At 38.9% G+C, this 15,219-nt stretch overlaps 1 protein-coding gene and 1 non-coding gene across 6 annotated transcripts in view; one reads left to right on the top strand and one right to left on the bottom strand.

The window, feature by feature from the left end:
• Positions 1–15,219, top strand: part of ALDH1L1 (aldehyde dehydrogenase 1 family member L1) — a 116,431-nt gene that overhangs the window by 58,960 nt on the left and 42,252 nt on the right. The window lies entirely within an intron of this gene.
• On the bottom strand, positions 13,229–13,335 carry LOC112859512 (U6 spliceosomal RNA). Its single transcript, XR_003223522.1, has one exon. It is a non-coding gene; the product is annotated as a U6 spliceosomal RNA (small nuclear RNA).

The raw sequence follows: 15,219 nt of genomic DNA, 5'->3' as shown, positions 1-15,219 counted from the left end.
TTCTAATTTGAGGAACTTGCTGGGTGTTTCTTGGTTTGTTTGTTCAGGAGCTCATAATCTTTTGCTCCCTCTGGTGTCTGTCTGTTGTATCACAAGTTCTATGAAGTAGAATGATGCCCAGCTCTTTTTTTGTTCCTAACAGACTTCAGGCATCTAGAGTATTTTGGGTCCTGTCACTACCCTAAGTCAGACTAGACAGAGACCAGCCCATTGATTAACCCCCCAAAGTTAGAATACTGGATGCATATTCCACATTCCACTCTTCTCATCCCCCTTGAGGGAGGAGAGGCTGCTGAGCTGTGTTAGCCTTTGGCTCCTGTACCATGGATCCTCTGGAGCAGCAGCACATCGCCCAGATGTTTTGTTTTCCAATGGTTGCCAGGCACCTGGAATATGCCAGGTCCCATCAGTACTCTGAGACTGGTAAGACAGAAACCAGACCCTTGAGCAGCTCTCCTGAAAGATCAGAACATTGGACATGTGGTCCATGCTTGTCTTTCCCTCCCCAGTAAGAAGCTGGGAGCTTGGAATTTCCTCCCAATCACATAGTGCTGTACCAGGGGACAGACAGTATGGCAAGAGGGTGGCACAAATTTCCTAATGGCTTCAATGCAGCTGGTTTTACACTTGTCAGAGGTATAGGAGCCTTTTAACTGGTTTTCTCTGGATTTCTCACAAAGGGGATCGGCTCATGTATTACTGAGTTAGTGTTTCTTTGGGAGGAAGAAAGATCTGGGTCTTTCTATTCTGTCATTTTCTTGATGTTACTTCAAGAGCATTAAGAACTCTGATTCTTTACCTTTGATTCTGCTTCCAACTTTTCCATCCACACACAGATCCTCTTGTTGGGGACAGAAACCCAACTAATGAGCCAGATTCTCCTGATGCTCAACTAATGACCTTATTCTCCTGAACTATCTGAGTTTGGTCTGTGATTCTGGGATGGAATACTGGGAAATATCCTAATTCAAAAATAAGAAGAAGGGACAGGATGAGGCAGAGGAGGAGGAGAAAGAGAGGAAAGAGGACAGAGAAGAGAAAGAGGAAAAGAAAGAGAAGAATGAAAAGGAGACAAAGCATTTTATTCAATTTGTGGACCAAGGAGCTTGTGGGACTCTTTGTCATGCTTCTTAAATACAGCATTAAGAACGGAAGCAATAACAACAACAGAAAAGACAAGAACAACACAACAAAAAATCAGAAGCAACAAACTTAAGCTCTTCCTCATTTCTTCTTTGAGCAGTGTCTCTAGGCAGGCAGCTTAGGAGATATCAGAGACCCAGTGTGTTAGCCAAGGTCCCACAGGACACAGATGGCACAATATAGATGGACAATTTAAGAGAGTTTAATGAGGGGTCTATATACAAGTGTTGGGACAGGGAGGATCAATAAAGAATGTCATGGCACCTTGAGACTCACAAGAGTTGGGAGGCTGAGCCTACAGAGGCAAGAAGAAGGAACCTGGCAGTTTGCAGCTTTAGAGAGGGTTTCATGATAGGAGCTGTGACCATTGGAATAGAAACACAGTCCTCCCAACCTGTGGGCCAGCAGTGAGGAAGCAAGAGGATAAATACTGTAATCTCTTTCTTCTTAACCTCCAGTCTCCTACCAAAATCTTCTATTGGCCAAATAAAACCAGAGGTCCAAAGGTGAGTGACTTTACAGTATAAATGACTTTAATATAGTCCACGAAATCTAGCCTGCTAGGACACAAGATAGAGGAGAATGAAAAGGGATTCTGGAGAAGTAGAGGGAAAACACACATCTCACTGTGAGAGCTGGACTGCAACAGGCTTATGAAAAAAAAATACCTTGGCGTTCTTACATCCAAAATGCAGAATTAAGAATTAAAGATCCACCACAGAATGAATAATACTACCGAAAGCATATACAATAATAGATACCAGCATCTGCCCAAAGCTCACTTGTGTGTTCTTGGCTCTGTCCTTTACACTAGGCTATTCAACACTGCTACTTATGTGTGCTGTATAGCCAACTGATACCTCTTAGGAATGCAGTAAAGCTGGGAGGATGGGAACACACTGGCTGAAAAATCAGGGTGTAAAGGCCCTTTGTGGAGCTGGACTCTTGTCCCCTTGCAACCAGATGAAATATATCAAAAACAAATGTAAGGTCCTCTTTGGAGCTCAGAAAACTCAAATACCTGCTAGAAGTGGAGGATGAAGGTTGTGGCTCAGAATTTGTGTTAATGAGAACCACAATGTGAGGTCATGTATTCATTAGTGGCATCAACAAATTGAGCACTTAGTAGGCATTGTGCTGGAGTTATGATTTTAGTAGGGGACAAAACAGATATAATTCCAAGACTGTAAGTGCTTTGGGGAAGACAAAGTAAACAGACAATTAAAATTACACTAGTCTCTCATTCAAGTACTAACCAGGCCTGACCCTGCTTATCTTCCAAGATCATATAAGATCAGATGTGATCAAGGTGGTATGCACCGCCTGGGTTCCATTTTCAGTAACAGCTCCTGTGGAAGTGCAGAGTATATTGGGGAAGCCATCCCTCATCATCCCTTTCTCCCCAAGGCTGACCAAGGTGGCCAAGCTTTTTTTTTCAGGAAGTCCACTCTCCCATTCATGACTACAGTGTTGGAGTCCCCAGAATTCTCAGAATCTCCTCAGGCTACCAGTAGCATAATGATGTGTGACTTGGCTCTGGAAACCATTAGGAAGCAGCTGTGTGGCCAGCTTGGCAATGCCTACACTGGGCTCCAGTCCTGAGTGGCCACCACCAGCCACCAGGCTTCAGGAAGCACATGGCTCATCAGAGCCCCTTTGCCTCCCTCCCTTCAGATAGGCAGGCTGCAGCAAGCAAAAGCAGTTGGGATCTTTTATATCGAAACAGCAAAACACCAAAAAGGAAGTTGAGAGAACCCCACTCTTTACTATCCAAGCCACACACAAGCCTTCCTGACATTCTGTAAGCATGTGTGCCTTGTACCAAGTGGAAAATAAACTCTAAGTAGACAGTAAATAATAATAATAATAATAAATAAAAGTAATAAAACTGCATTTAACTATTATTTATGAATTGTCCCATTTACTCATCACAAAGTAGTAGAGGACTATTATTTTTCATAAACTTTTTATTTTATAATAGTTTTAGATTTCCAAAACTTTGTGAAGATAATACAGAGCATTCCCACATACTCCATATCTAGTCACCTCATTATTAACATCCTTCATTAGTATGGTACATTTGTCACAATCAGTGATCCAATATTGCTACATTATTGATCATTAAAATTCATCTACTTTATTCAGATTTCCTTATTTTTCTGTGTAATGTCTCTGTGTACTGTCCCAGTACCCCATTGGGACGCTGCATTACATTTAGTCATTAGGTCTCCTCTAGACTGTGATAATTTCTCAGACTTGCTTTGATTTCGATGATGTTAACAATTTTTAGGAATACTGGTCAGGTATTTTGTAATCTGCCCCTCAGTGGGACTCCTATGATTCAGGTGTTATTCCTTTTTAATAAATGAGTTCTCTAATTCTTGTACCACGCTCTTTCCCTTAGTTTCCGTCTTTTTTTCTGTTTCATTCTCCATAATTTTGTCTTCTATATCACTGATTCACTGTTCTGCTTCGTCCAACCTTGCTGCTGTGGCATCCATTCAAAATTGTATCTTGTGGGGCACTTGGGTGGCTCAGTTGGTTGAGCGTCCAACTTCAGCTCAGGTCATGATCTCACAGTTCTTTGGATTCTCTGTCTCCCTCTCTCTATGCCCCTCCCCTGCCCTGGCTCTCTCTCTCTCTCTCTCTCTCTCTCTCTCTCTCTGCAAAAAATAAACATTGAAAAAAATTTTTTAATTAAAAAAAAAGATTGCATCTCAGCTATAGCATCTTTTATTTCATCCTGATTAGATTTTACTTCTTTTATCTCCACAGAAAGGGATTCTATGCTTTTTTCAACCCCTGCTAGTATTCTTGCTATGATGGTTCTAAATTCTACTTCAGACATCTTGCTTGTATCTGTGTTGATTTAAAACCCTGACTGTCAATTCTTCCTGTTCTTGGGGGGGGGGGGGGGAGGGTGAATTCGAATTCCTTTGTTTTGTCATTTGGATAAATAAAAATAATTTATAAAATAAAGATTAAAAACTAAGAAATTAAAACAACAGAAAAAATTTAAAAAGGAGTTAGATCCTAGGTGTGTTTGGTCTGATTGTTGAAAGGAGTTTGGTAGGATAGAAAAGAAAGGGAAAGAAAAGAAAAAAATGTAATAAAAACTTTAAAAACTTTAAAAATTATCTGCAATAAAATAGAATTAAATGAAATAAAGAAAGCGAAATAGAATAAATTTACAAAAAAGTAGCAAAAAGAATTAAATTTTTTTTTAATTTTTTTTTTTAACGTTTATTTATTTTTGGGACAGAGAGAGACAGAGCATGAACGGGGGAGGGGCAGAGAGAGAGGGAGACACAGACTCGGAAACAGGCTCCAGGCTCTGAGCCATCAGCCCAGAGCCTGATGCGGGGCTCGAACTCACGGACACGCGAGATCGTGACCTGGCTGAAGTCGGACGCTTAACCGACTGCGCCACCCAGGCGCCCCTAAATTTTTTTCAAAAAAGAAAAATAAAGACAAAATTTTCTCTTTCTCTATACAAGAAAAGAAAGGAGAAAAAGAGGAATAAAAAACAACTTAAACAAAAGCAAAAAAAACCCCAAAAAACCCTGAATAGATGAACCAGCAAACAGAATGAAAGCTGAATGGAATTACATCCAGTTTCCCCAGAACTGAAACTATGAAGCACACGATAGTTCATACACTAAGCAGGTGGAGAGACGTGGTGGTCCTCTAGGGTGTGTGCGTGGTGGGTGCAGCTGAGCAGGGCTTGGTGTTACAGCTCTGTTCTCCACTAGATGGTGCTGCTTAGCTTCCTGGGGTGGATGGCTCTGGTGTGTGAGCATGTGTATGAGCCTGTGGGAGAGGTGAAAATGGTGTCACCCAGTTTTCTAGTTTCTGGCACAGGAACTCTGCTCTCACTGACCTGCAATCAAGCACCCCTCTTTTTGTCTTAGGCTTCTGTCCATGCCCCACTTCTACAATGTCCATGTTCAAGCCATCAACCTGTGAGGCAGCACCTCCCTCCCAAATTTTATCTCAGATGAGGCTATGTTTCCAAATCCATCATTTCTGAGAACCCTGCAGCTTGGACCCAGTCTGACCCTCTGGGGGAGGGTCTTGCTAAGCAATGGCTGAGTGCTGGCTTGCCCATGAAAAAGTTCGTGGGATCACACAGCAGCAAAGGTTTGGAGATTATGGTAAATCACAATACACAGCTGGTGCCAGGTTTTACCACACTCTGGTGTCTTTGTTCTAATATCAGCAAATGTGGCTGTTCTCCGGGGTCTGCTGGGACCTTTGCCTATGGAGAGTCAATATGGCTTCTACAAAATGACCTCCATGCAGGGGAAGGGCTTTTCCCCATGTGGTCCATGGGCCCCTTGGACCTCGCAGCCTGCTTCTGGGGACTCACCTTGTTTCCTCACCAGAACACCACTGGGTATTGAGCTCCAGAATTTCCGACTCTGCACTCCCCTATTTATAGAGTCCTAATGGTATTGAAACCCTCTTGTTTCTCACTGTCAGTGGTTTTGGGAAACAGATTCTTATTCAGTCCCTTGTGACTGTTTCCACTCTTTTTCTTTCTCTCCAGCACTTTGGCAGTACTCTCCCATTATACCACACTCTCCCCCCACCCTTCTCTGTCTTCTCTCTGCAGAAACAGCTCCCTACCCTCCATGGCTTCTCTCTCTCCCAGTTCACCTCTCTGGAGTGTGTACCTGCTGAATTCTGAGGCTCAAGTTATGCAGATTGTTGTGTTAATCCTCAGATCAATTTCCTAGGTGTGCAAAATGATTTGGAGCTGATCTAGCTGCATTTCAGAAGCTGAGAACTTCCATGGTGCTCAGCCATCTTGACCCCCTTTAAAACTGTCCTTCAGTGGAGATTTATCTGATGTTTTCCCTCATAATTAGTAAGGGGTATGGGTCTGGGGAAATACAGAGATAAAGTGGCATTTTCCTCACATATAAAGGGAGCATGCTATCAACATGATGTATCACTGTTGATGTTGACCATAATCACCTGGCTGAGTTCATACTTGTCGGGTGTCTGTATTGTGAACTTACTCTTTTCCTCCCATTTCCTTATTGTATTCTTTGGAAGGAAGCTACTATATGCAGCCCGTGTTCAAGGCTCCTGAAAACAAGAGTATTTACCTAAATTATTTAAAATTCTGCTGCATGGAGAGTTGTCTCTCTTCCCCCATTTATTTATTTATTTATTCAGTCATTTATTTATAACAGTATGGAGTTAGAGATATTTTTCTTATACTTGGGTTAAATCCAATACTAATTTATTTATTTTTTCCTCAGATTGTTTAAGCTTTGTCTATTGAAAACTCTTTCATTTGTATCTTATATACATTTGACATACCCCCATCCTTTTACAAACTCTTCCTTACTTTGTGGCACTACAAGATGTTCTTGTATATTCCCTGCCACAGCCCTGGAATCAAGCATTTCTCCTAGGATTCTTGTTTCCTTTTATTGGAGAATGGAATTAGAAACCAAGATATGGGTGCTAAGTGTGCTCATTTTCACTCGTGTGCTATTGCTTCTTGGCTCTCCCAGCTGACAGAGCAGAAAATATATCTATACCTATCATTCTCGCTATATATGCATGTATAGCTACATATCTATATTTATGTATCTGTATTCCCCCCCTCTATATCTAGTATATATCTGTGTCTATAAACATGAGGGTGTCAGGGTCTCCAAGACAAAGCAAGTAATGTCAACAAATTTCCTCAATTTTTGTTTTTCTGAGAAAGTCTTTCTTTTTCTTTCACTTAAAAACATTTTTTAAAGTTTATTTATTTTGAGAGGGAGAGAGAGCAAGAGCAGGTAAGAAGCAGAGAGGGAGAGAGAGAATCGCAAAGCAGGCTCCACACTGGCAGTAGAGAGCCCATTGTGGGGCTCAGTCTTGCCAACCATGAGATCCTGACCTGAGCCAAGAGTCAGACGCTTAACTGACTGAGCCACCCAAGTGCCCCTTATTTCACTTTTTAAGAATAATTTTGCTGCCAGGGTGCCTGGTGACTCAGTTAAGCGCCCAAATCTTGATTTTGGTTCAGATTATGATTTCATGGTTTCATGAGACTGAGCCCCACATCCAGCTTTGCATCGATAGTACAGAGCCTGCTTAGGATTCTCTCTCTCCCTCTCTCTCTCTGCCTCTCCCCTGCTCATGCATGTGTACTCTTTCTAAATAAATAAATAAATAAATAAATAAATAAATAAATAAATATTTAAAAAACAAAAGAATAATCTTGCTGGATACAGAATTCTATGTTGACTTCTTCTTTTAATACTCTAGATAGTTCACTCCATTCTCTTCTTACTGGCATGGTTTCTGGAGAGAAGCCCAATGTAAATATCATTCTTGTTCTTCTGTAAGACTCTCATTCCTCTGATTTCTTACAAGATTTTTTCTTTATCTTTGATTTTCTACAGTTTGAATAGGGTGTGCTTATGTAGATATATAGTTTTTTTTTAAAAAAAATACTATTTTGTGTTCTTTGAGCTTCCTGTATCTGTGATTTAATGTCTCTCTAGTTTTGGAAAATTCTCAGCAATTATTACTTCAAACATTTCTTTGATTCCTTTCTCACTTTTCCTTCCAATATTCCAATTATGTTTACATTATTTCTTTAGTAATTGTCTCACAGTTTTGGACATTCTGCTCTTTTGCATTCCTTCTTCTTTTTGCGTTTTGGTTTTAGAAGTTCCTATTGACTTGTCTTCACACTTACTGATTCTTTTCTTCCTTGTGTTCAATCTACTGGTGAACCCCTCAAAGGCATTCCTCATTTATTACTGTGCTTATTTCTAGCATTTCCTTTTAATTCTTTCTTAAAGTCTCCATATCTCTGCTTACATTACTACTCCTTTCTTACATGTTGTCCACTTTTCCCATTAAAGCCCTTATCATATTGAGCATATTTATCTTTAACTCCCCAGTATAATAATTCCCAAATCTCTGCCATATTTGAGTCTGGGTCTCATCCTTTCTTGGTCCCTTCTGACTGCTTATTTTTACTTTTAGTATGCCTTGTAATTTTCTGTTGAAAGGTGGACATACTATATTGAGTAATGGAAACGAGTAGATAGGCCTTTACTGTGAGGTTTTATGTTTACCTGGTTAGGGGTTAGGCTGTGTTATAGTTGTAGGTGTCAAAGAATAAAACTTCTAGCATCTTTGTGTGTTCTCTCTTGTCTTTGGGTTTTCCTAGAGACTAAAGAGAATCTGCTTTCTTTTCACAACAACCCCCTATTATTTTGCAAGAGCACTCTTGATACAGAGTTAAGATGTGGTATGAAAGGAAGCCTTAGATAGTTGTATGATTAGGTCTCAGTCTTTTAGTGAGTCTGTCTCCCTATGATATGACCTTCACAAGTATCTTTCAGTCTTTCTCTACTCTGGTGTTGCAGGAAAGGTAGGGAGGGCCAGAGGTGGGTATTACCCTTCCCTCAGGTTGGTTAACTTCTAATAAAACAGTTTCTCTTGAGGGTAGGCCTTGTTAAGAGCGGAATGCTGTGGGGGTATTTCAAAATGACTACTTCCCCCTCCTCCTGCCAGAAGCACTAAGGGATTTGCCTCCGATCTTCCCCTGAGAACCTGATGTGTGACTCCTAGAGGTAAAACTCACAAAATCATGGGGTCCCTCATAAGACCAGACCCCCAAGAATTTTTAATTCTCAACTAGTTCTCTATTTAGTTTTATTTATTTCTCAACAATTTTAATTCTCAATTAGTTCACATGATGCTTCCAGAAATTTTAAAGTGTTCCCATCAGCAGCTTCTACTTGTACATTTCTGCTCAAGCAAGCTGTGTTTTTCTGCCTCTCCAGTGTTGGGGGCAGCAGTCTGCCCTGTGACCTCAATTCTCTTGTGGATCTAAGAAGAGTTTTGATTTACAGTTTTTTCTTCTTGTGAGAATGGGAGTGAGGACCTCCAAACTCTTTACATGCTGGACTGAAATCTGGAAGGCTAGCAATCAATCGCCTCTAGATCATGAAAACAACATGGCTTATGCTCAGCACTTGCCTTGCTTTGGGGAGTCCTTTTGGTAAGTGCAAGGCATTGGGTGTCTAGATGGCTAGCGTTAAGGAAATACCTTAGGTGCTGATTCTCTGGAGACACGGTGTAAAGACCTGTATTGTCATAATTCATTGCTGGAAGAAATAAGCATGTCCTTTGTGACTCCACTGGGAGACAGTCCTTGGCACTTTGCATCTGGCTTCCTCCTGGCTTTGATCATATGCCTTCTTTTGCTAGTTTTCCCTTATTTCCTTTCCTTGTAATAAATCTAGTGAGAAGTATGATTACATAGTGAGTTCTGTGAGCTGTCTTGGTGGATCAGTGGGACTGGGTGTGAAAAAAACAAAACAAAACAAAACATAGGAAAACAAACATGTTGGGATTTTAATAGAAGTGTCATTGAAACTGAAGATCACTTTGGGTAGTGATTCATCTGAACAATATTAAATCTTCTAATTCATGAAAATGGAGATTTTTTTCATTTTATTCAGGCCCTTTAAAATTTCTTTCTTATAGTTCTCAGTGCACAACTCTGTTTTCTCCTGAGTTACTTTATTGCTATTATATTCCTCTTGATGCTATTATAAATGAAATTGTTTCCTTAATTTCTTTTTTGTAGTGTTAAGTGCTAATGTATAGAAATGCAACTGATTTTCATGTATTGCTTTTATACCCTGCAACATTGCTGAGTTTGCTTATTGGCTCCAATAATATGTCAAGTTTTTTTAAAAAAATTATAATATGTCAGGGGTTTGTTTTTTTTGGTGTGAAATCTTTGCAAGTGTGTGTTCTGATAAAACTTTATTTATAAAAACAGGCTGAGGCTAACTGATTTCTGCTTTAAACCAAAAACCTGGGGGTAATTTGCTGTGACCATGCACAGAGACACTGAGGACGCAACCCAGTTGTGCTTATTATGTGAGCAAATAAGTCCTTTCTTCCTCCTTTACTGCCTTTTCTTGCTTCATAGCTTAAAAGCAGTTTTATTAATTTTCCTTTATTAAAAAAAATGTAAATATTTAAGGTATACAATAGTATGCTCTGATATATATAGTGAAATGATCATTACAATCAAACTAATTAACATATCCATCTCACATAGTCACTTTTATTTTTTGGCAGTGAGAGCATCTGAGAATTACTTTTTTCTTTAATTTTTTAAAACATTTATTTATTTTTGAGAGACAGAAAGAAACAGAGCATTGAGCAGGAGAGGGGTAGAGGGAGAGAGAGAGATGAACCCAAAGCAGGCTCTAGGCTCTGAGCTGTCAGCACAGAACCTGACATGTGACTTGAACCCACAAACTGTGAGATCATGACCTGAGCTGAAGTTGGACACTTAACCAACTGAGCCACCCAGGGGCCCCTGAGAGCTACTCTTTTACCAAATTTCTAGTACAGAGTACAATATTATTAACTATAGTCAACTTGATGTACATTATATCTCTAGAACTTGTTCACCCTGTATAACTGAAACCTTGCCCCCTTGACCATAAGGTAAACCATCCTTGCAACTGTGAATTCCACTTATTCACAGTGAATTCAGCTTACTAGTATTTTGTTGAGGATTTTTGCATTTTTATTCATAAGGAATATTGGCCTGAAATTTCCTTTTCTTGTAGTGTCTTTTTCTGGCTTTGGTATCAGAGTATTTTTGGCCTCATCAAATTAGTCAGGAAGTGTTCCTTCTTCAATCCTTCTGGGGGGGGGGATGGTTTTGAGAAGGATTGGTGAAGCCATTCAGCCCTGGGCTTTCTTTGTTGGGTGGTTTTGTGATTATTGATTTAATTTCTTTAGTAGTTACGGGTCTATTCAGATTTTCTACTTCATGAGTTAGTTTATGTAGATTGCATGTTTCTAGCAATTTGTCCATTTAATCTAGGTAATCAATTTTTTTTTGCTGTATAATGTATCACAGTATTCTCTTATCCTTTTTATTTCTGTAAAATTGGCATAAGCACTTTCATTTCTGATTCTGGTAATTTAAGTCTTTTTCTATTTTTCTTTTTCTTGGTCAGTCAGATTCATCAATTTTGTTGATTTTTGATTTTCTGTATTGTCCTTTTATTCTCTAGTTTATCTATATCTGCTCTAATCTTTATTATTTCCTTCCTTCTACTTGCTTTGAGTTTAGGTTACTCTTTTAAAAAATTCCTTAAGATGTACAATTAAGATATTGACTTGAGATCTTTTTCTTTTTTTTTTTTTTTTTTCAACGTTTATTTATTTTTGGGACAGAGAGAGACAGAGCATGAACGGGGGAGGGGCAGAGAGAGAGGGAGACACAGACTCGGAAACAGGCTCCAGGCTCTGAGCCATCAGCCCAGAGCCTGACGCGGGGCTCGAACCCATGGACCGCGAGATCGTGACCTGGCTGAAGTCGGACGCTTAACCGACTGCGCCACCCAGGCGCCCCGAGATCTTTTTCAATGTATGCATTTACAGTTACAGATTTCTGTCTGTACTACCTTTGTTACAATCCATAAGTTTTGGCATGTTGTGTTTTTGTTTTTCTTTGACTAAAGGTATTTTCATTTTCTTTGTGATTTCTTCTTTCACCCATTGGTTGTTTAAGGGCATGCCATTCAATTTCCACATATTTGTAAATTTTCCAATTTTTCTTCTGCTACTGATTTCTAGTTGCATTCCACTGTGATCAGAAAAGATGTTTTATGAGATTTAAATCTTTTAAAATTTATTAAGACTTATTGTGTATCCTGGGGAACCTGGTGGTTCAGTTGGTTAGGCATCCCACTTTGGCTCAGGTCATGATCTCTCAGTTGGTGGGTTTGAGCACCACACCGGGCTCTGTGCTGACAGCTCAGAGCCTGGAGCCTTCTTCAGATACTGTGTTTCCCTCTCTCTGTACCCCTCCCCTGTTTCACTCTGTCTCACTCTCTCTCTCTCTCACACACACACACACACAAATAAACATTAAGGGAAAAAACAACAAAAAGACTTATTGTGTAGCCTAACAAATAGTTTATCCTGGAGAATATCCCATGTGTACTTGAGAAGAATGTGCATTCTGCCCTTCTTGGGTAGAGTATTCTGTATATGTCCGTTCTGTATGTGTATAATTGGTTTATAGTGTCGTTTAATTATTGAAAGATGGGCAGTTTAGTCTCCAACTACTATTATAGAAAATTCTATTTTTCCTTTCTGTTTTTGCTATATATATTTCGGGGGCTGTGTTGTTGGTGCCTGTATGTTTATAATTGTTATATTCTCTTGCTGTGTTGAACCTTTTATTAATAGTCTCTGTTTCACATAACCCGTTTTTATATACAGTCTATTTTTTTCTGACAGTAATATAGCAACCCAGCTGCCTTTTGGTTAGTCTTTGCATGAGATACCTTTTCCATCTTTTTGCTTTGAATTTTTTGTGTGTACTTACATCTAAAGTGAATATCTAGCAGCATCTGGATGGATGATGTATTTTATCCAACTTTTCAATGTATGTTTTTAATAGGAGAGTTATTTTCATTTAACCAGATTACTGATAAAGAAGGATTTACTTCTCTTTACCTATTTGTTTTGGGTATGTCTTTTATGCTTTTTGTTTCTCAGTTTTCTTATTACTGCCCTCCCTTTTCTGGGTAGTGTGCCACTTTGATTCCCTTTTTAACAGTTATTTCTTAATTACCTTAGAGATTACAATTAACATATTACAGTGTAATTTAAATAATATCAACTTAGTTTCAATAGTATATACTCTAATCCTATATATCTCTGTTCCTACCCCAACTATTATTGTCACAGATGACATCTCTATGCACTGCATAGCCATTAATATTGACTTAAAATGATTGTGTTCTGCATTTGGCTATTATATAGGAAAAAGAGAGAAGTTGCAAACCATACCAAAAGTACAGTAATACTGGCTTTCATATTTACCCATGTGGTTACCTTTACCAGTGTTCTTTACTTTTTTCTTATTACTTTGAGTTACTCTTCAGTGTCCTTTCATTTCAGCCTGAAAGGTTCTCTTTAGTGTTTCTTTTTTAAATTAACTTTTTAAAAGTTTTTTAAAATTTATTTGGTTATTTTTTTAACAGGAAGTTTAAAAAAATTTTTTTTAATATGAAAAAATATGGAACGCTTCACAAATTTGCGTGTCATCCTTGCACAGGGGCCATGCTAATCTTCTCTGTATCATTCCAATTTTAGGATATGTGCTGCTGAAGCGAGCACTAAAATTTATTTTTGAGAGAAAGTGAGAGTGGGGGAGGGACAGAGAGAGAGAGGGAAAGAGAGAATCCCAAGCAGGCTCCACACTGTCAATGCAGAGCCCGACGTGGTCTCAAATCCACAAGCCATGAGATCCCGACCTGAGCCGAAGTTGGCGCTCAACTGACTGAGCCACTCAGGCTCCCCAAGGGAAATCAACTTTTAATTTTAGGGAAGATCCTTTGTAAGTGATGAGTTCGTTTTCTCTTACTATTTTCCAAATTCCTTATTTGTCTTTGGGTTTCAACAAATTGACTGTAATGTGTTGTGGCATAAATCTCTTTGAGTTTATCCTCCTTGGAATTGATGGATGTATATATTCATGTGTTTCCTCAGACTTGAGAACTTTTGGGACATTATTTCTTCAAATATTTTTGCAGCCCTTCCTATCTCTCTTCTTTGGAACTCCTAAAATGAGAATGTTGATGAGTTTGATGGTGTCCCACAGACTCTACTCATTTTTATTCATTCTTTTTTCCTTCTTTTCTTCATACTGGATAATTTCAAGTTCAGCAATCCTTTCTTCTGTTTGGTCAAATCTGATTTGAACTTCCCTAGTGAGTTTTTTATTTTAGTTATTGTATTCGTCAGCTTGAGAATTTGTTTGGTTTATTATTAAAATTTCTATGTCTTTATTGATATTCTCATTTTTTCTTACATCATTTTCCTTATTCCCTTTACTGTTTCTCCAGGGTTTCCTTTAAATCATTGTACATCTTTAAGATAGTTGATTAAATATCTTTGACTAATAATTCTAATATCTGGTTTTACTAAGGATGATTGCTTCCAAATTCTTTTATTTTTACTGCAAATCAGCTATATTTGCCTGTTTCTTTGTATGTTTTACTATTTTTTGTTCAAAACTGGACATTTTGAGTGTTATGTTGTATAATTCTGAGAATGTATCCTCTCAGTCCTCAGTAATTGCTAAGTCTTGCTTGTGGAGGGTTTCATTTATCCGTTTGTGATTTTTCCCAACTTTTTTTCTTTTGTAAAGTGTGTATTCCTCATTGTATGTAGTAATTGAAGTTTCTGTTTTGTTATCTCTGTGATCAGCCAGTGGCCTAGCAAGGATTTTCTTAAATGTCTGACTCCCAAAAGAGGGGGGAAAGTACTGTCTTTTAAAATCTCCTGGAAGTTGCTTCAGCCTTTGGGGGTTAAAACTGCAGCTGCCAGTCTTTGTGCTGGCCCCTCAGTGATCAAAAGGAACATCAGCACTCAGAACATACAATCTACATGTAGGGAGGAGAAGGTCCTTACTGCCCACCCTGGCTCCAGAAAGCTGCACCAGGAACAAGTTCAGCTTCCCCCACTGCCTCCTACAGGAGGGATGGGGAGTAACGCCTCATGAAATGCTGAAATTTGCTGACATTTACCAACCTATTCATCATCTTCTTCCCTGGGTGTTGCAAATGTTTGACTGACTCTAGAGTTCCAGAATATTTGATTCAGACAATTCTGCCAGCTTAGGAGCTGTTTAGGTGGAGGAATGGATCTTTGGAGCTTCTTACTCTACCGTTTTCTGTCTATATGTAGGTTTTTATTTCTCTTGAGTAAATATCTGAGAGTAAAATGGGAAGAATATGTTTAATTTTTAAGAAACTGCCAAACTGCTCTCCAGCATGGTTTCCAAAGTACCATTTTAAACAATCCCACTAGCAGTGTATGAGAGCTCAGTTGCTCTGCATCTTTCCCAGTGATATGTATGGTCAGACTTTAATTTTAGATATTCTGGTAAGTGTGTAGACATATCCCATTGTCATTTTAATTTGCATTTCCCTAATGATGGGAAATTGTGATGTTGAACATACTTTCATATGCTTTTTTCCATCTGCATTTCTTCTTTGG

Source organism: Puma concolor, chromosome A2 (genome assembly GCF_028749965.1).
Source record: "Puma concolor isolate L17-30 chromosome A2, mPumCon1.1.hap2, whole genome shotgun sequence".
Lineage (NCBI taxonomy): Eukaryota > Metazoa > Chordata > Mammalia > Carnivora > Felidae > Puma > Puma concolor.
The sequence above is the reverse complement of the archived record's forward strand: the minus strand, read 5'-3'. Positions and strand labels throughout refer to the sequence as shown.